This window comes from Apodemus sylvaticus, chromosome 1, assembly GCF_947179515.1.
Source record: "Apodemus sylvaticus chromosome 1, mApoSyl1.1, whole genome shotgun sequence".
Lineage (NCBI taxonomy): Eukaryota > Metazoa > Chordata > Mammalia > Rodentia > Muridae > Apodemus > Apodemus sylvaticus.
The window spans coordinates 153,412,853-153,433,221 of NC_067472.1; the positions used below are offsets into that span (position 1 = coordinate 153,412,853).

The 20,369-nt window shown below is 41.8% G+C and overlaps 7 non-coding genes across 7 annotated transcripts; all 7 read left to right on the forward strand.

Moving 5' to 3' along the window:
• The first annotated feature begins 1,601 nt into the window (after window positions 1-1,601).
• Window positions 1,602-1,680, forward strand: LOC127676887 (small nucleolar RNA SNORD115). The gene has a single exon (XR_007976297.1). It is a non-coding gene; the product is annotated as a small nucleolar RNA SNORD115 (small nucleolar RNA).
• Window positions 1,681-3,439: 1,759 nt separating this feature from the next.
• LOC127676888 (small nucleolar RNA SNORD115) lies at window positions 3,440-3,518 on the forward strand. The gene has a single exon (XR_007976298.1). It is a non-coding gene; the product is annotated as a small nucleolar RNA SNORD115 (small nucleolar RNA).
• A 1,758-nt stretch (window positions 3,519-5,276) lies between these two features.
• On the forward strand, window positions 5,277-5,355 carry LOC127676881 (small nucleolar RNA SNORD115). The gene has a single exon (XR_007976291.1). It is a non-coding gene; the product is annotated as a small nucleolar RNA SNORD115 (small nucleolar RNA).
• Window positions 5,356-7,111: 1,756 nt separating this feature from the next.
• On the forward strand, window positions 7,112-7,190 carry LOC127676926 (small nucleolar RNA SNORD115). The gene has a single exon (XR_007976333.1). It is a non-coding gene; the product is annotated as a small nucleolar RNA SNORD115 (small nucleolar RNA).
• A 1,754-nt stretch (window positions 7,191-8,944) lies between these two features.
• LOC127676934 (small nucleolar RNA SNORD115) lies at window positions 8,945-9,023 on the forward strand. The gene has a single exon (XR_007976341.1). It is a non-coding gene; the product is annotated as a small nucleolar RNA SNORD115 (small nucleolar RNA).
• Window positions 9,024-10,981: 1,958 nt separating this feature from the next.
• LOC127676953 (small nucleolar RNA SNORD115) lies at window positions 10,982-11,059 on the forward strand. The gene has a single exon (XR_007976360.1). It is a non-coding gene; the product is annotated as a small nucleolar RNA SNORD115 (small nucleolar RNA).
• Window positions 11,060-14,816: 3,757 nt separating this feature from the next.
• LOC127676995 (small nucleolar RNA SNORD115) lies at window positions 14,817-14,893 on the forward strand. The gene has a single exon (XR_007976401.1). It is a non-coding gene; the product is annotated as a small nucleolar RNA SNORD115 (small nucleolar RNA).
• The last annotated feature ends 5,476 nt before the right edge of the window (window positions 14,894-20,369 follow it).

Consider the following 20,369-nt stretch of genomic DNA (forward strand, 5'->3'; position numbering starts at 1 on the left):
GGTATGCACTCACTAATAAGTGGTTATTAACCTAGAAAACTGTAATACCCAAAACATAATCCACACATCAAATGAGATACAAGAAGAAAGCAGGAGTGGTCCCTGGTTCTGGAAAGACTCAGTGAAATAGTATTTAGCAAAACCAGAACGGGGAACTGGGAAGGGGTGGAAGGGAGGACAGGGGAAGAGAAGGGGGCTTACGGGACTTTCGGGGAGTGGGGGGGGGCTAGATTTCAAAACGGGAAATCATTTGAAATGTAAATAAATTATATCGAATAAAAAAAAGAATGAAAAAAAAAGAGAATTAAAATAATTTCTGAAAAACTCAATAACATTTCACACATCATCGTGAGCTGTGTCTCATGTGTAGGGGAGGATGAAACATACCCAAATTTGTAGTCTCCAACAATGTTTTCTAAATGGTTGCCAGGGAACATCACCCATATCCATGGCTTTGTAGAATTCTCTTTTCCCGTGACACTAGAGACACTGAGTACAAAGCTTTGCCTTATTTTGAATGAGAGAGATGTAGTCCAGTCTGTGATCTACACTACTGCCAGTGTCCACATGAACTGCATCCAATTGGCACACCTTTCAGCAATACAGGAATTACTATCACACAACACGGAAGTTGCCTTTATTTAAAAGTTGTAGCTCACTTCCTCGCCTATGGTCCCTTTCCCTATCAAATTTCCTGCCCAAACATCCTTTCTACTCTGACTACAGGTCAGTGTAGAATCACTCAGAAGCTTGAGCTAATTTTCTGAGGTGGTATCAGGGCATCTGTGTGTTGTTGAATCTAATGCCACTGTGACTCATGACAACATTGCTGGCAAGTTACTTGCAACCTTGGGAACCTGTGTTAACTGACATGGAAATCCATTAAACCTTATCACAAACGGTCCTATTGCAGTTCAAATTCCCTGTCCCCTGGGAATCTGTAAATTCCATAATTTTAGTGAGAGCATTTCCCAATGATTGCAAGTATGCAAGATAGACCTTGAGGTGGGAAGATATGATCCCGGAAACTTGAATATGGAATACACGTGTCTCTTCCTTTAGACTTGAGATCCTGTATTGACCTTTTGTAGACGTATCCTTAGGATTCAGGAAGCTAATCCTGAGAGTTGTCCCCTACCCATAGCTACATGAAAGTGATATGTTGTGAGGAGATTTCTTACACAAGAAGCAGTAAGTCTTTGTGTAAAATGAGTGGAACTCAGTGCCATTTTTACCTCATTAAAGTGAAAGCCATGAAAATTTGTGGTACAGGCAGTGGAAGGAATCTTAGAGTCAGCTTCAAGGGGGTGCCACTGTGAATGTATTATTCATGTAGAGATTTCCTACAATTTCTCTGAGGTTTAAGTTTCACGTATAGGAGTGTCAACCAGGGGTTTGACAGCTTGCTCTTTCCTTTTCTAGAGAAATCATTCAAAAAATTTTCCAAGCAGGGAACCCTTGCCTCCTTTGAAGAGCTTTCTACCCTGCAAACTTACCCACTTGACTGTCAACATTCTCAACGCCAAGAAAGTGTTCCTTAGCCAGGTAAGGATGTGGAGAGTAGATATAAAAGCACAAATAGCTACTGTCTCTCTACTCCTGGGTCTATGATGACAGCCGAATGTCATGAAGAGAGGTGATGACATAAAAATCATGCTCAATAGGATTACGCTGAGGCCCAACCAGGTTTACAGAGTTCAAAGCCGTGGTCCTCTTACTGTTTGGGGATCACTTGGGGACCTTTCCTGAGGTCCTCAGAGGTGCTTTTCCTGTTTCTGATGAGAGCAAACCTGGACACTCATGGTGAAGCTTGGTTGGATAGCAGTGCAGGCCAACAAGCACCGAGTGTAGCATTCTATTTTTGTGCAATTGTGCGAGGACAACACATTGCTGATGACCATTTCTTTCTACTCTTTTGCAGTCTTCTGCCATGCCTTCTTGGAAGCCAGAGAATCACAGATCACAGGTAAGTGGAAGTTTCCTGACTCATGGCTTCCCTTAGAAAAGACATTTCCCTAAGAGCATGGACTCAAATTCTCACTCATTCTCCGGGTTTACATTGTAGGGAAAATTTAAGCATGCATAGAAAAGAGAGTTTAATTCTGAGTAAGGACCACCCTGGACACAAAATGATTAAGAGAATTAAAATAATTTCTGAAAAACTCAATAACATTTCACACATCATTGTGAGCTGTGTCTCATGTGTAGAGGAGGATGACACATACCCAAATTTGTAGTCTCCAACAATGTTTTCTAAATGGTGGCCAGGGATCATCACCCATATCCATGGGTTTGTAGAATTCTCTTTTCCCGTGACACTAGAGACACTGAGTACAAAGCTTTGCCTTATTTTGAATGAGAGAGATGTAGTCCAGTCTGTGATCTACACTACTGCCAGTGTCCACATGAACTGCATCCAATTGGCACACCTTTCAGCAATACAGGAATAACTATCACGCAACAGGGAAGTTGCCTTTATTTAAAAGTTGTAGCTCACTTCCTCGCCTATGGTCCCTTTCCCTATCAAATTTCCTGCCCAAACATCCTTTCTACTCTGACTACAGGTCAGTGTAGAATCACTCAGAAGCTTGAGCTAATTTTCTGAGGTGGTATCAGGGCATCTGTGTGTTGTTGAACCTAATGCCACTGTGACTCATGACAACATTGCTGGCAAGTTCCTTGCAACCTTGGGAACCTGTGTTAACTGACATGGAAATCCATTAAACCTTATCACAAACGGTCCTATTGCAGTTCAAATTCCCTGTCCCCTGGGAATCTGTAAATTCCATAATTTTAGTGAGAGCATTTCCCAATGACTGCAAGTATGCAAGATAGACCTTGAGGTGGGAGGATATGATCCCGGAACCTTGAATATGGAATACATGTGTCTCTTCCTTTAGACTCGAGATCCTGTATTGACCTTTTGTAGACGTATCCTTAGGATTCAGGAAGCTAAACCTGAGAGTTGTCCCCTACCCATAGTTACATGAAAGTGATATGTTGTGAGGAGATTTCTTACACAAGAAGCAGTAAGTCTTTGTGTAAAATGAGTGGAACTCTGTGCCATTTGTACCTCATTAAAGTGAAAGCCATGAAAATTTGTGGTACAGGCAGTGGTAGGAATCTTAGAGTCAGCTTCAAGGGGGTGCCACTGTGAATGTATTATTCACGTAGAGATTTACAACAATTTCTCTGAGGTTTAAGTTTCACGTATAGGAGTGTCAACCAGGGGTTTGACAGCTTGCTCTTTCCTTTTCTAGAGAAATCATTCAAAAAACTTTCCAGGCAGGGACCCCTTGCCTCCTTTGAAGAGCTTTCTACCCTGCAAACTTACCCACTTAACTGTGACCATTCTCAACGCCAAGAAAGTGTTCCTTAGCCAGGTAAGGATGTGGAGAGTAGATATAAAAGCACAAATAGCTACTGTCTCTCTACTCCTGGGTCTATGATGACAGCCGAATGTCATGAAGAGAGGTGATGACATAAAAATCATGCTCAATAGGATTACGCTGAGGCCCAACCAGGTTTACAGAGTTCAAAGCCGTGGTCCTCTTACTGTTTGGGGATCACTTGGGGACCTTTCCTGAGGTCCTCAGAGGCGCTTTTCCTGTTTCTGATGAGAGCAAACCTGGACACTCATGGTGAAGCTTGGTTGGATAGCAGTGCAGGACAATAAGCACCGAGTGTAGCATTCTATTTTTGTGCAATTGTGCGAGGACAACACATTGCTGATGACCATTTCTTTCTACTCTTTTGCAGTCATCTGCCATGCCTTCTGGGAAGCCAGAAAATCACAGATCACAGGTAAGTGGAAGTTTTCTGACTCATTCCTCCCCTTAGAAAAGACATGTCCATAAGAGCATGGATTCAAATTCTCACTCATTCTCCAGTTTTACATTGTAGGAAAAATTTAAGCTTGCATAGAAAAGAGAGTTTAATTCTGAGTAAGGACCAACCTAGACACAAAATGATTAAGAGAAGTAAAATAATTTTTGAAAAACCCAATAATATTTCACACATCATCATGAGCTGTGTCTCATGTGTAGAGGAGGATGACACATACCCAAATTTGTAGTCTCCACCAATGTTTTCTATATGGTGGCCAGGAATCATCACCCATATCCATTGCTTTGTAGAATTCGCTTTTCCCATGACACTAGAGACACTGAGTACAGAGCTTTGCCTTATTGTTGAATGAAAGAGATAATCCAGTCTGTGATCTACACTACTGCTGGTGTCCACATGAATTGTTCCAAATTGGCACAACTTTCAGCAATATAAGAAAACCTATCACGCAACAGGGAAGTTGCCTTTATTTAAAAGTTGTAGCTCACTTCCTCGCCTATGGTCCCTTTTCCTACCAAATTTCCTGCACAAATATCCTTTCTACTCTGACTACAGGTCAGTGTAGAATCACCCAGAAGCTTGAGCTAATTTTCTGATGTGGTATCAGGGCAATCTGTGTGCTGTTGAACCTAATGCCACTGTGACTCATGACAACATTGCTGGCAAGTTACTTGCAACCTTGGGAACCTGTGTTAACTAACATGGAAATCCATTAAACCTTATCACAAACGGTCCTATTGCAGTCCAAATTCCCTGTCCCCTGGGAATCTGTAAATTCCATAATTTTAGTGAGAGCATTTCCCAATGATTGCAAGTATGCAAGATAGACCTTGAGGGTAGAGGATATGATCCCTGCACCTTGAATATGGAATACATGTGTCTCTTTCTTTAGACTCGAGATCCTGTATTGACCTTTTGTAGACCTATCCTTAGGATTCAGGGGCTTCAGCCTGAGAGTTGTCCCCTACGCATAGTTACATGAAAGTGATACATTTTGAGGAGATTGCTTCCACAAGAAGCAGTAAGTCTTCATGTGAAATGAGTGGAACTCTGTGCCATTTTTACCTCATAAAGTGAAAGCCATGAAAATTTGTGGTACAGGCAGTGGTAGGAATCTTAGAGTCAGCTTCACGGGGGTGCCACTGTGAAGGTATTATTCATGTAGAGATTTCCTACAATTTCTCTGAGGATAAAGTTTCATGTATAGGAGTATCAACCAGGGGTTTGACAGCCTTCTCTTTCCTCCTCTAGAGAAATCATTCAACAAACTTTGCAGGAAGGGACCCCTTGCCTCCTTTGAAGAGCTTTCTACCCTGCAAACTTACCCACTTACCTGTGACCATTCTCAATGCCGAGAAAGTGTTCCTTAGCCAGGTAAGGATGTGGATAGCAGATATAAAAGCACAAATCGATACTGTCTCTCTACTCCTGGGTCTATGATGACAGCCCAATGTCATGAAGAGAGGTGATGACATAAAAATCATGCTCAATAGGATTACGCTGAGGCCCAACCAGGTGTACAGAGTTCAAAGCGGTGGTCCTCTTACTATTTGGGGATCACTTGGGGACCTTTCCTGAGGTCCTCAGAGGCGCTTTTCCTGTGTCTGATGAAAGCAAACCTGGACACTCATGGTGAAGCTTGGATGGCTAGCAGTGCAGGCCAATAATCACCGAGTGTAGCATTCTATTTTTGTACAAGCGTGCGAGGACAACACATTGCTGATGACCATTTCTTTCTACTCTTTTTCAGTCATCTGCCATGCCTTCTTGGAAGCTAGAGAATCACAGACCACAGGTAAATGAAAATTTCCTGACTCATGGCTTCCCTTAGAAAAGACATGTCCCTAAGGGCATGGACTCAAATTGTCACTCATTCTCCAGTTTTACATTGTAGGGAAATTTTAAGCATGCATAGAAAAGAGAGTTTAATTCTGAGTAAGGACCACCCTGGACACAAAATGATTAAGAGAAGTAAAATAATTTCTGAAAAACCCAATAACATTTCACACATCATCATGAGCTGTGTCTCATGTGTAGAGGAGGATGACACATACCCAAATTTGTAGTCTCCACCTATGTTTTCTATATGGTGGCCAGGGATCATCACACATATCCATGGCTTTGTAGAATTCTCTTTTCGCATGACACTAGAGACACTGAGTACAAAGCTTTGCCTTATTTGAATGGGAGAGATATAGTCCAGTCTGTGATCTACACTACTGCCGGTGTCCACATGAATTGCTCCCAATTGGCACACCTTTCAGCAATATAGAAAAAACTATCACGCAACAGGGAAGTTGCCTTTATTTAAAAGTTGTAGCTCACCTTCTCGCCTATGGTCCCTTTTCCTACCAAATTTCCTCCCCAAACATCCTTTCTACTCTGACTACAGGTCAGTGTAGAATCACCCAAAAGCTTGAGCTGATTTTCTGAGGTGGTTTCAGGGTAATCTGTGTGTTGTTGAACCTAATGCCACTGTGACTCATGAAAACATTGCTGGCAAGTTCCTTGAAACCTTGGGAACCTGTGTTAACTGGCATGGAAATCCATTAAACCTTATCACAAACAAACCAATGCAGTCCAAATTCCCTGTCCCCTGGGAATCTGTAAATTCTATAATTTTAGTGAGAGCATTTCCCAATGATTGCAAGTATGCAAGATAGTACTTGAGGTGGGAGGATATGATCCCGGAACCTTGAATATGGAATACACGTGTCTCTTCCTTTAGACTTGAGATCCTGTATTGACCTTTTGTAGACGTATCCTTAGGATTCAGGAAGCTCAACCTGAGAGTTGTCCCCTACCCATAGTTACAGGAAAGTGATATGTTGTGAGGAGATTTCTTACACAAGAAGCAGTAAGTCTTCATGTGAAATGAGTGGAACTCTGTGCCATTTTTCTCATTAAAGTGAACGCCAAGAAAATTTGTGGTACAGGCAGTGGTAGGAATCTTAGAGTCAGCTTCCCAGTGGTGCCACTGGGAAGGTATTATTCACATAGAGATTTACTACAATTTCTCTGAGGGTTAAGTTTCACGTATAGGAGTGTCAACCAGTGGTTTGACAGCTTGCTCTTTCCTTTTCTAGAGAAATCATTCAACAAACTTTCCAGGCAGGAACCCCTTGCCTCCTTTGAAGAGCTTTCTACCCTGAAAACTTACCCACTTACCTGTGACCATTCTCAATGCCAAGAAAGTGTTCCTTAGCCAGGTAAGGATGTAGAGAGCAGATATAAAAGCACAAATAGCTACTGTCTCTCTACTCCTGGGTCTATGATGACAGCCCAATGTCATGAAGAGAGGTGATGACATAAAAATCATGCTCAATAGGATTATGCTGAGGCCCAACCAGGTTTACAGAGTTAAAAGCCGTGGTCCTCTTACTATTTGGGGATCACTTGGGGACCTTTCCTGGGGTCCTCAGAGGCGCTTTTCCTGTTTCTGATGAAAGCAAACCTGGACACTCATGGTGAAGCTTGGTTGGATAGCAGTGCAGGCCAACAAGCACCGAGTGTAGCATTCTATTTTTGTGCAAGTGTGCTAGGACAACACATTGCTGATGACCATTTCTTTACTCTATGCAGTCATCTGCCATGCCTTCTTGGAAGCCAGAAAATCATAGATCACAGGTAAGAGGAAATTTCTTGACTCATTCCTTCCCTTAGAAAAGACATGTCCGTAAGAGCATGCACTCAAATTCTCACTCATTCTCCAGTTTTACATTGTAGGAAAAATTTAAGCATGCATAGAAAAGAGAGTTTAATTCTGAGTAAGGACCACCCTGGACACAAAATGATTAAGAGAAGTAAAATAATTTCTGAAAAACCCAATAATATTTCACACATAATCATGAGCTGTGTCTCATGTGTAGCGTAGGATGACACATACCCAAATTTGTAGTCTCCACCAATGTTTTCTATATGGTGGCCAGGAATTATCACCCATATCCATTGCTTTGTAGAATTCTCTTTTCCGATGACACTAGAGACACTGAGTACAGAGCTTTGCCTTACTGTTGAATGAAAGAGATAATCCAGTCTGTGATCTACACTACTGCTGGTGTCCACATGAATTGCTCTCAATTGGCACAACTTTCAGCAATATAGGAAAAACTATCACGCAACAGGGAAGTTGCCTTTATTTAACAGTTGTAGCTCACTTCCTCGCCTATGGTCCCGTTCCCTATCAAATTTCCTGCCCAAACATCCTTTCTACTCTGACTACAGGTCAGTGTAGAATCACTCAGAAGCTTGAGCTAATTTTCTGAGGTGGTATCAGGGCATCTGTGTGTTGTTGAACCTAATGCCACTGTGACTCATGACAACATTGCTGGCAAGTTCCTTGCAACCTTGGGAACCTGTGTTAACTGACATGGAAATCCATTAAACCTTATCACAAACGGTCCTATTGCAGTTCAAATTCCCTGTCCCCTGGGAATCTGTAAATTCCATAATTTTAGTGAGATCATTTCCCAATGATTGCAAGTATGCAAGATAGACCTTGAGGTGGGAGGATATGATCCCGGATCCTTGAATATGGAATACACGTGTCTCTTCCTTTAGACTCGAGATCCTGTATTGACCTTTTGTAGACATATCCTTAGGATTCAGGAAGCTAAACCTGAGAGTTGTCCACTACCCATAGTTAAATGAAAGTGATATGTTGTGAGGAGATTTCTTACACAAGAAGCTTTAAGTCTTTGTGTAAAATGAGTGGAACTCTGTGCCATTTTTACCTCATTAAGTGAAAGCCATGAAAATTTGTGGTACAGGCAGTGGTAGGAATCTTAGAGTCAGCTTCAAGGGGGTGCCACTGTGAATGTATTATTCACGTAGAGATTTACAACAATTTCTCTGAGGTTTAAGTTTCACGTATAGGAGTGTCAACCATGGGTTTGACAGCTTGCTCTTCCCTTTTCTAGAGAAATCATTCAAAAAACATTCCAGGCAGGGACCCCTTGCCTCCTTTGAAGAGCTTTCTACCCTGAAAACTTACCCACTTACCTGTGACCATTCTCAACGCCAAGCAAGTGTTCCTTAGCCAGGTAAGGATGTGGAGTGTAGATATAAAAGCACAAATAGCTACTGTCTCTCTACTCCTGGGTCTATGATGACAGCCGAATGTCATGAAGAGAGGGGATGACATAAAAATCATGCTCAATAGGATTACGCTGAGGCCCAACCAGGTTTACAGAGTTAAAAGCCGTGGTCCTCTTACTATTTGGGAATCACTTGGGGACCTTTCCTGAGGTCCTCAGAGGCGCTTTTCCTATTTCTGATGAGAGCAAACCTGGACACTCATGGTGAAGCTTGGTTGGATAGCAGTGCAGGCCAACAAGCACCGAGTGTAGCATTCTATTTTTGTGCAAGTGTGGGAGGACAACACATTGCTGATGACCGTTTCTTTCTACTCTTCTGCAGTCATCTGCCATGCCTTCTGGGAAGCCAGAAAATCACAGATCACAGGTAAGTGGAAGTTTCCTGACTTATTCCTCCCCTTAGAAAAGACATTTCCGTAAGAGCATGGACTCAAATTCTCACTCATTCTCCAGTTTTACATTGTAGGAAAAATTTAAGCATGCATAGAAAAGAGAGTTTAATTCTGAGTAAGGACCACCCTGGACACAAAATGATTAAGAGAAGTAAAATAATTTTTCAAAAACCCAATAATATTTCACACATCATCATGAGCTGTGTCTCATGTGTAGAGGAGGATGACACATACCCAAATTTGTAGTCTCCACCAATGTTTTCTATATGGTGGCCAGGAATCGTCACCCATATCCATTGCTTTGTAGAATTCTCTTTTCCCATGACACTAGAGACACTGAGTACAGAGCTTTGCCTTATTGTTGAATGAAAGAGATAATCCAGTCTGTGATCTACACTACTGCTGGTGTCCACATGAATTGTTCCCAATAGGCACAACTTTCAGCAATATAGGAAAAACTATCACACAACAGGGAAGTTGCCTTTATTTAAAAGTTGTAGCTCACTTCCTCGCCTATGGTCCCTTTTCCTACCAAATTTCCTCCCCAAACATCCTTTCTACTCTGACTACAGGTCAGTGTAGAATCACCCAGAAGCTTGAGCTAATTTTCTGAGGTGGTATCAGGGCAATCTGTGTGCTGTTGAACCTAATGCCACTGTGACTCATGACAACATTGCTGGCAAGTTACTTGCAACCTTGGGAACCTGTGTTAACTGACATGGAAATCCATTAAACCTTATCACAAATGGACCTATTGCAGTCCAAATTCCCTGTCCCCTGGGAATCTGTAAATTCCATAATTTTAGTGAGAGCATTTCCCAATGATTGCAAGTATGCAAGATAGACCTTGAGGTGGGAGGATATGATCCCTGCACCTTGAATATGGAATACATGTGTCTCTTTCTTTAGACTCGAGATCCTGTATTAACCTTTTGTAGACCTATCCTTAGGAATCAGGGGCTTCAACCTGAGAGTTGTCCCCTAAGCATAGTTACATGAAAGTGATAAGTTTTGTGGAAATTGCTTCCACAAGAAGAAGTAAGTCTTCGTCTGAAATGAGTGGAACCCTGTGCCCTTTTTACCTCATAAAGTGAAAGCCATGAAAATTTGTGGTACAGGCTGTGTTAGGAATCTTAGAGTCAGCTTCACGGGGGTGCCACTGTGAAGGTATTATTCATGTAGAGATTTCCTACAATTTCTCTGAGGATTAAGTTTCCTGTATAGGGGGGCTGGAGAGATGGCTCAGCGGGTAAGAGCACTGACTGCTCTTCCAAGGGTCATGAGTTCAAATCCCAGCATCCACATGGTGGCTCACAACCATCCATAAAGAGATATGATACCCTCTTCTGGCATCTGAAGACAGCTACAGTGTACTTACATATAATAAATAAATAAATATTAAAAAAAAAAAGTTTCCTGTATAGGAGTGTCAACCAGGGGTTTGACAGCTTGCTCTTTCCTCCTCTAGAGAAATCATTCAACAAACTTTCCAGGCAGGGACCCCTTGCCTCCTTTGAAGAGCTTTCTACCGCGCAAACTTACCCACTTACCTGTGACCATTCTCAACGCCGAGAAAGTGTTCCTTAGCCAGGTAAGGATGTGGGTAGCAAATATAAAAGCACAAATAGCTACTGTCTCTCTACTCCTGGGTCTATGATGACAGCCAATGTCATGAAGAGAGGTGGTGACATAAAAATCATGCTCAATAGGATTACGCTGAGGCCCAACCAGGTGTACAGAGTTCAAAGCCGTGGTCCTCTTACTATTTGGGGATCACTTGGGGACCTTTCCTGAGGTCCTCAGAGTTGCTTTTCCTGTGTCTAATGAAAGCAAACCTGGACACTCATGGTGAAGCTTGGTTGGCTAGCAGTGCAGGCCAACAATCACCGAGTGTAGCATTCTATTTTTGTGCAAGCATGCGAGGACAACACATTGCTGATGACCATTTCTTTCTACTCTTTGGCAGTCATCTGCCATGCCTTCTTGGAAACCAGAGAATCACAGATCACAGGTAAGTGGAAGTTTCCTGACTCATGGCTTCCCTTAGAAAAGACATGTCCCTAAGAGCATGGACTCAAATTCTCACTCATTCTCCAGGTTTACATTGTAGGGAAAATTTAAGCATGCATAGAAAAGAGAGTTTAATTCTGAGTAAGGACCACCCTGGACACAAAATGATTAAGAGAATTAAAATAATTTCTGAAAAACTCAATAGAATTTCACACATCATCGTGAGCTGTGTCTCATGTGTAGAGGAGGATGACACATACCCAAATTTGTAGTCTCCAACAATGTTTTCTAAATGGTGGCCAGGGATCATCACCCATATCCATGGCTTTGTAGAATTCTCTTTTCCCATGACACTAGAGACACTGAGTACAAAGCTTTGCCTTATTTTGAATGAGAGAGATGTAGTCCAGTCTGTGATCTACACTACTGCCAATGTCCACATGAACTGCATCCAATTGGCACACCTTTCAGCAATACAGGAATAACTATCACGCAACAGGGAAGTTGCCTTTATTTAAAAGTTGTAGCTCACTTCCTCGCCTATGGTCCCTTTTCCTACCAGTTTTCCTCCCCAAACATCCTTTCTACTCTGACTACAGGTCAGTGTAGAATCACCCAGAAGCCTGATTTTTTGAGGTGGTTTCAGGGCAATCTGTGTGTTGTTGAATCTAATGACACTGTGACTCATGACAACATGGCTGGCAAGTTCGTTGCAACCTTGGGAACCTGTGTTAACTGACATGAAAATCCATTAAGCCTTATCACAAAGGGACCTATTGCAGTTCAAGTTCCCTGTCTCCTGGGAATCTGTAAATTCCATAATTTTAGTGAGAGCATTTCCCAATGACTGCAAGTATGCAAGATAGTCCTCGAGGTGGGAGGATATGATACTGGAACCTTGAATATGGAATACACGTGTCTCTTCCTTTAGACTCGAGATCCTGTATTGACCTCTTGTAGACCTATCCTTAGGATTCAGGAAGCTCAACCTGAGAGTTGTCCCCTACCCATAGTGACATGAAAGTGATATGTTGTGAGGAGTTTTCCTACACAAGAAGCAGTAAGTCTTCGCGTGAAATGAGTGGAACTCTGTGCCTAAACCTTATGACAAATGGACCTATTGCAGTCTAAGATCCCTGCCCTTGAGAACCTATAAATTCCAGAATTTTAGTGAGAGCTTTTCCCACTTATTGCAAATATTTAAGATAGACCTTGACGTAGGAAGACACCACTGAGTGTAGCATTTTATTTTTGTGCAAGTGTGCGAGGACAACACATTGCTGATGAACATTTCTTTCTACTCTGTTACAGTCATCTGCCATGCTTTCTTGGACGCAAGAGAATAACAGATCACAGGTAAGTAGAAGTTTCTTGACTCATAGCTTCCCTTAGAAAAGACATGTGCCTTAAGACTTTGGACTGAAATTCTTACTCAGTCTCCATTTTTACATTGTAGGAAAAATTTAACCATGCATAGCAAACAGAAGTTGATTCTGAGTAAGGTCCACCCTGGATACAAACTGATTAAGAGAAGTAAAATAATTTCTCAAATACCCAATAACATTTCCAACATCATCATGAGCTGTGTCCCATGAATAGATGAGGATGACATATTCCCAAAATTGTGGTCTCCACCAATGTTTCCTATATGGTGGCCAGGTATCATAGGTCATCACCCAAATCCATGGCTTTGTAGAATTCTCTTTTCCCATGACACTAGAGACAGTGAGTACATGGCTTTGCTTTATTACTTAATGAGAGAGATATAGTCCAGTCTTTGATCTTCCCTACCTCTGTGGCCCACAAGAATTCTCCCAAATGGCACACCTTTCAGCAATAATACCGAAAGCTTTCACACAACAGTGAAGTTGTTTATATACATAAGTTGAAGTTCTCCTCCTTGCCTTTGGTCTCTCTTCCTTCCAAATTTCATCTACAATCATCCTTTCTTCTCTGAATAAAGGTCAGTGTAGAATCACCCAGAAAACTTGAGCCAAATTTCGGAGGTGGTTTCAGGGCAGTCTGTCTATTGTGGAACCTAACTGTGATGCATGATAAAATTGCAGGCACCTGCCTTAGCAACATTGGGAACCTGTGTTAAGGGACTTGGAAATCCATTAAACCTTATCACAAATGTACCTATTGTAGTCCAAGATTCCTGTCCCCTGAGAACCTGTAATTTCCAGAATTTTAATGACAGCATTTCCCTCCGATTTCCAATATGCAATATAGAACCTGAGGTGGGAGATACCATCCTGGCACCTTGAATATGGAATACACTTGTCTCTTCATTTAGACTCGAGATACTGTACTGACCTTTTGCAGACCTGTCCTTAGGCTTCAGGAAGCTCAACCTGATTGTTGATCCCTACACATAGTTACATGAAGGTGATATGTGGTGAGGAGATTGCTTCCACAAGAAGCAGTAAGTCTTCCTGTGAAATGAGTGGAACTCTGTGCCATTTTTACCTCATTAAAGTGAAAGCCATGAAAACTTTGGGGTACTGACACTGGTAGGAATCTTAGCGTCAGCTTCAGGGGGTGCCACTGTGAGCTATTATTCATGTAGAGATTTCCTACAGTTGCCAGTTTTAAATTGTAGGAAAAATTTAACCATGCATAGCAAAGAATTTCTAAGGTGGTTTCAGGGCAATCTGTGTGTTGTGGAACCTAATGCCACTGTGATTCGTGACAACATTGCAGGCAACTGCCTTGCAACATTGGGAAACTGTGTTAATGTACATCAAAATCCACTAAACCTTATCATAAAGGGACCAATTGCAGTCCATGATCACTTTCCTGTGGGGACCTGTAAATTCCAGAATTTTACTGAGAGTATTCCCCACTGTTGCAAATATGCAAGATAGAACTTGAGGTGGGAGGATGCCATCTTGGCAACTTGAATATGGAATACATTTGTTTCTTCATTTAGACTCGAGATCCTGTATTGACCTTTTGTAGACCTGTCCTATGGATTCAGGAAGCTCAACCTGAGTGTTGTTCTCTAGACATAGTTACATGAATGTGATATATGGTAAAGAGATTGCTTCCACAAGAAGCAGTAATACTTCCTGTGAAATGAGTGGACTTCTGTTTCATTTTTGACCTCATCAAAATGAAAGCCATGAAAATTTGGGGTACTGGCTCTTGTAGTAATTTTAGAGTCAACTTCAGAGGGGTGCTCCTGTGAAGGTATTATTCATGTAGAGATTTCCTACAATTTCTCTCAGGTTTAAGTTTCTTGTATAGGAGTGTCAACGAGGGGTTTGACAGCTTGCTCTTTCCTCCTCTAGAGAAATCATTCAACAAACTATCCAGGCAGGGTCCCCTTGCCTCCTTTGAAGAGCTTTCTACCCTGCAAACTTACCCACTTGCCTATGACCATTCCCAACTCCTAGAAAGTGTTCGCTAGCCAGGTAAGGATGTGGATACCAGATATAAAAGCATACGTGGCTGCTGTCTCTCTAATCCTGGGTCTATGATGACAATCCAATATCATGAAGAGAGGTGATGACATAAATATCATGCTCAAAGATTACGCTCTGGCCCAACCAGGTTTACAGGGTTCAAAGCAGTTTTCCTCTTACTATTTGGGAATCACTTGGGAACCTTTTCTGAGGTCCTCAGAGGTGCTTTTCTTGTTTCCAATGAGAGCAAACCAGGACACTCATGGTGCAGCTTGGTTGGCAAGCAGTGCAGGTCAAAAAGCACTGCTGGGGGGGGGGGGGTGTAGCATTCTATTTTTTGCAGATTTGCAAGGACAACACATTGCTGATGACCCTTTCTTTCTACTCTTTTGCAGTCATCTGCCATGCCCTCTTGGCAGACTGAGAATCACAGATCACAGGTAAGTGGAAGTTTCCTGACTCATGGCTTCCCTTAGAAAAGACATGTGCCTTAAGAGTTTCGGCTCAAATTCTCACTCAGTCTCCAGCTTTACATTGTAGGAAAAATTTAACCATGCATAGCAAAGAGAGATTGATTCTGAGTAAGGTCTACCATGGACACAAACTGATTAAGTGATGTAAAATCATTTCTGAAAAACCCAATAAATTTTCCCACATCATCATGAGCTGTGTCTCATCAGTAGAAGAGGATGGCACATTCCAAAATTTCTGGTCTCCACCAATATTTTCTATATGGTGGCCAGGTATCACCATATCCATGGCTTTGTAGCATTCTCTTTTCCCATGACACTAGAGACACTGAGTACAACGATTTGCTTTATTACTTAATGGGAGAGATACAGTCCAGTCTGTGATCTTCACTACCACTGTGGTCCACATGAATTGCTCCCAAATGGCATACCTTTCAGCAATATATGAAAAACTATCACACAACAGGGAAGTTGCTTTTATTTAAAAGTTGAAGTTCACTTCCTCGCCTATGGTCCCTCTTTCTTCCAAATTACATCCACAATCATCCTTTCTGCTCTGACTAAAGGTCAGTGTAGAATCACCCAGAAAACTTGAGCCAAATTTCAGAGGTGGTTTCAGGGCAGTCTGTATTTTGTGGAACCTAATGCCACTGTGATTCGTGACAACATTTCAGGCAACTGCCTTGCAACATTGGGAACCTGTGTTAACTGACATGGAAATCCATTAAACCTTATCACAAAGGGACCTATTGCAGTCTAAGATCCCTGTCCTCTGACAACTTGTAAACTCCAGAATTTCAATGAGAATATTTCCCACTGCTTGCAAATATGCAAGATAGACCTTGAGGTGGGAGGATACCATCCTGGCACCTCGAATATGGAATACAATTGTCTCTTCATTTAGACTCGAGATCCTGTATTGACCTTTTGTAGACCTGTCCTTAATATTCAGGAAGCTCAACCTGAGTGTTAATCCCTACACATAGTTACATGAAGGTAATATGTGGCGAGGAGATTGCTTCCACAAGAAGCAGTAAGTCTTCCTGTGAAATGAGTAGACCTCTGTGCCATTTTTGACCTCATCAAAATGAAAGCCATGAAAATTTCGGAGTACTGGCTCTGGTAGCAATCTTAGGCAGCTTGGGGGGGGGGGGGTGCCACTGTCAAGGTATTATTCATGTAGATATTTCCTACAATTTTTGTCAGGTTTAAATTTCATGTATAGGAGTGTCAATCAGGTCTTTGACAGCTTGCTCTTTCCTCCTCTAGAGAAATCATTCAACCAAGTTTCCAGGCAGGGTCTTCTTGCCTCCTTGAAGAGCTTTCTACCCTGCAAACTTACCCACTTACCTGTGACCTTTCCCAACTCCAAGAAAGTGTTCGCTTTCCAGGTAAGGAAGTCCTTAACAGATGTAAAAGCATAAGTAGATGCTGTCTCTCTAATCCTGAGTCTGTGATGACAACCCAATATCATGAAGAGAGGTGATAACATAAAAATTGAAAAAAAACTCTCACATGACAGGGAAGTTGCCTATATGCATATGTTGAAGTTCTCTTCCTCGCCTATGGTCACACTTCCTTCCAATTTTGCAGGCAACTGCCTTGGCAAAATTGGGAACCTGTGTTAAGGGACATGGAAATCCATTAAACCTTACAATAAAATTCTAAGAATGAGTAGGGATATAAAGTACATACCTAAACACAAATTATTACTTTATAGCAAGACTATAGCAAACATAAAATTAAATTGAGAGAAAATCAAATTAATTCTACTAAGGTGAAAACAAGACAAAGTGTTCCATTTTCTCCATATCTATTCAATATACTATCTAAAACTTTAGCTACAACAATAAAATGAAAGGAGATGATGGTAATAAAATAAATTAGAAAGGAGGAAGTAAAATTGTCTTTATTTGCAGCTAATATGATAGTGTGCATGACTGAACCAAAATGTTCAATGGCTACCCTTAGAGCTGATAAAAAATTTTCAGCAAATTTTTTGGATACATGTTTAACTAAAAATAAAAAGGTATCTTTGGTATGTACAAATGAGCGTGCAATTCCAAACAAAATAGGGATACCATAAAATTTGAATTCACTTTTGACACATCACTTCTTTTTCTACATAATAAATAAATAATCTTGAGTAACTGAATGGAATTGTATTGGGTAAGATCTTGCAAAGTCTTTTGGTATTCTTGAAGGTCCTAATAGACTGCTGTGATATGCAAAGACCTTAATTGAGTGATTACATAGTAAAAAGTTTACTCTGGTTTAAATAAACCAGAAAATACAAAGCTTTAACACACTGACTATGACTGTGCAGTTTCTCTGCATTATGAATATTTCTTATGGTCTCTGAGACTACTGCTACATGCAAAGGCTTTACTACACTGATGGTTTATAGCCTCTCTATCAAGGATGTGTTCTTTTATGTATTAATATATAACTGTTTAGTGAAAACTTTTTTTCACATTGATTACATTTCTAAGATTTCTCTTCAATGTGTGTTCTGTTGTATATTCAAAGATGACTTTGCTACATATAGGCTAGCAACAAACAAAAGAACATTGACCAAAGGACTGCCTTTTGTTGCCATCCTTCATTTAATCAGAAGTTGAAACTATGTTTAGGCTTCAAAACCTAGTGAACCTACATACTTAACAATATCTGGCCAGCTTTTATTGTTCATGTTTTGTACCACAAAATATATAACTGTCCCTAACAATAATTTCTGGTATTCTTGCTTTATTCATCATAATAAAATGCCTGTTCCTAACCACAAAATAACAAATGTCTATGTTAGGCTAGCCCATAAACCTATAATCTGTATCATTTGACTTAGATTAACAGGAGAAGGAAATCCTGATTGGTGGCAAATACAGCTCTAACTTGGCATGGATGGTTGTGCTTTTCAGATTTGGAATCTATATCAGTTTCTGGCTCAGGGAGTGGGAGAAGTGTGGTGATGCAACTAAGCTTCTGAGTGTATTTGTGTGGTCCTGTTTAGTCAGTAGCAAGTTGTCTACAAAAAATTCTTATCATTTACATTGTAATGGTATTGGAATTGTGTTGGACCTCAGTGAACCTCATGACATAAAGGTTTTATCACATTGCTGAAATTCATAGAATTTTACTCCATTATGAATAGTTTCATAATGATGAAAAGTATACAGGTGTGCAAAAGCTTCAGTATACTAAGTATATTCACATGGTTTCTAACCAGTACAAATTCTTACATGAGGAAGAAGACTACAGAACTGTACAAAGGTTTCACCACATTAAAAACACACTCAGGGTTTCTGTCTTCACATTTCTATTGTTATAAAGAGACATCATGAACAAGGCAACTCTTATAAAAAAACATTTAATTGGGGCTAGATTAAAGTTTCAGAGGTTTAATCCATTTTCTTTATAGCATGGCAGGCATGCAGGCAGACATGATACAGGGGAAGAATCTGAGAGTTCTACATCTTTATCCAAAGGCAGTTAGGAAGATACTGTCTTCCAGGGACCTAATAACAGGGTCTCTTCAGCACTGGTAAGAATTTCAAAGACCACCAACACAGTGATGCACTTCCTCGAACAAGGCCACACCACAATATAATGCTTCTCACTTAACTTAGCATACAGAATTAGATTCTGTATTGACCTTTTCTAGACATGTCCATAGGACTCAGGAAGCTCAACCTGAGTGTTGATCCCTGCAGATAGTTATGTGAAGGTGATATGTGGTGTGGAGATTGCTTCCACAAGAAGCAGTAAGTATTCTTTTGAATTGAGTGGACCTCTGTGCTATTTTGGGCCTTATAAAAATTGTAAGCATGAAAACTTCTAGGTGCTGGCCCTGGTAATAATATTAGAGGCATATTTGCTGTCTGCAGGGACACAAAAGGATCTCTAGGTACTGTAAGACCCTGAGCCTTAGATTTCTGGTGGTGCAAACCGCCAGGGGTCTGCCTGCACTCAGGAACTGAGCACCTAGGTGGCTTTTGTCTGCCAGCCCACTGGGCTCGGGAAGCTGTGGAAGGAGAGAAGCCCCGCAGCCATATTTGCTGTCTGCAGGGACACAAAAGGATCTCTAGGTACTGTAAGACCCTGAGCCTTAGATTTCTAGTGGTGCAAACCGCCAGGGGTGTGCCTACACTCAGGAACTAAGCACCTAGGTGGCTTTTGTCTGCCAGCCTGCCGGGCTCGGGGCCCATGTCCTGCCCAGGAAGCTGTGGAAGGAGAGAAGCCCCGCTGCCATATTTGCTGTCTGCAGGGACACAAAAGGATCACTAGGTACTGTAACACCCTGAGCCTTAGATTTCTGGTGGTGCAAACCGCCAGGGGTCTGCCTGCATTCAGGAACTGAGCACCTAGGCAGCTTTTGTCTGCCAGCCTGCCGGGCTCGGGAAGCTGTGGAAGGAGAGAAGCCCCACAGCCATATTTGCTGTCTGCAGGGACACAGAGAGATCACCAGGTACCGTAACACCCTGAGCCTTAGATTTCTGGTGGTGCAAACCGCCAGGGGTCTGCCTGCACTCAGGAACTGAGCACCTAGGCAGCTTTTGTCTGCCTGCCCACCGGGCTCAGGGCCCGTGTCCTGCCCAGGAAGCTGTGGAAGGAGAGAAGCCCTGTGGCCAAACTCACTGTCTGCAGGGACACAAAAGGATCACTAGGTACTGTAACACCCTGAGCTTTAGATTTCTGGTGATGCAAACCACCAGGGGTCTGCCTGTACTCAGGAACTGAGCACATAGGCGGTTCATCTGCAGGCCAGTCCATCGTAGGACCTGTGTCCTATGTGAGAACCAACAGAGGGAGTGACCCCCACCACAACTTCTTCTCTCCATAATAGAGCAGACAGAGAACACCTGGTTGACCTTGACAACCTAAGTATAGCATTGCTTGAGGCAAGACAGAGAAGGGCTCCAAAGGCACAAAAGAGGAAGCCAGCATATCAGTAATCTGTGCCAGAAGAAACCCAGTCATCCAGTGTTGCAGAAATAACCTTAAAGATCCACAGTCGGTTGAAGTTCCAGCCAGTGACAATAAGACCATCGAACTCCTGGGAGAACCAGATGGCTAAAGGCAAACGTAGGAACGTTACTAACAGAAACCAAGGCATTATGGCAGCATCTAAACCCAATTCTCCAACCTTAG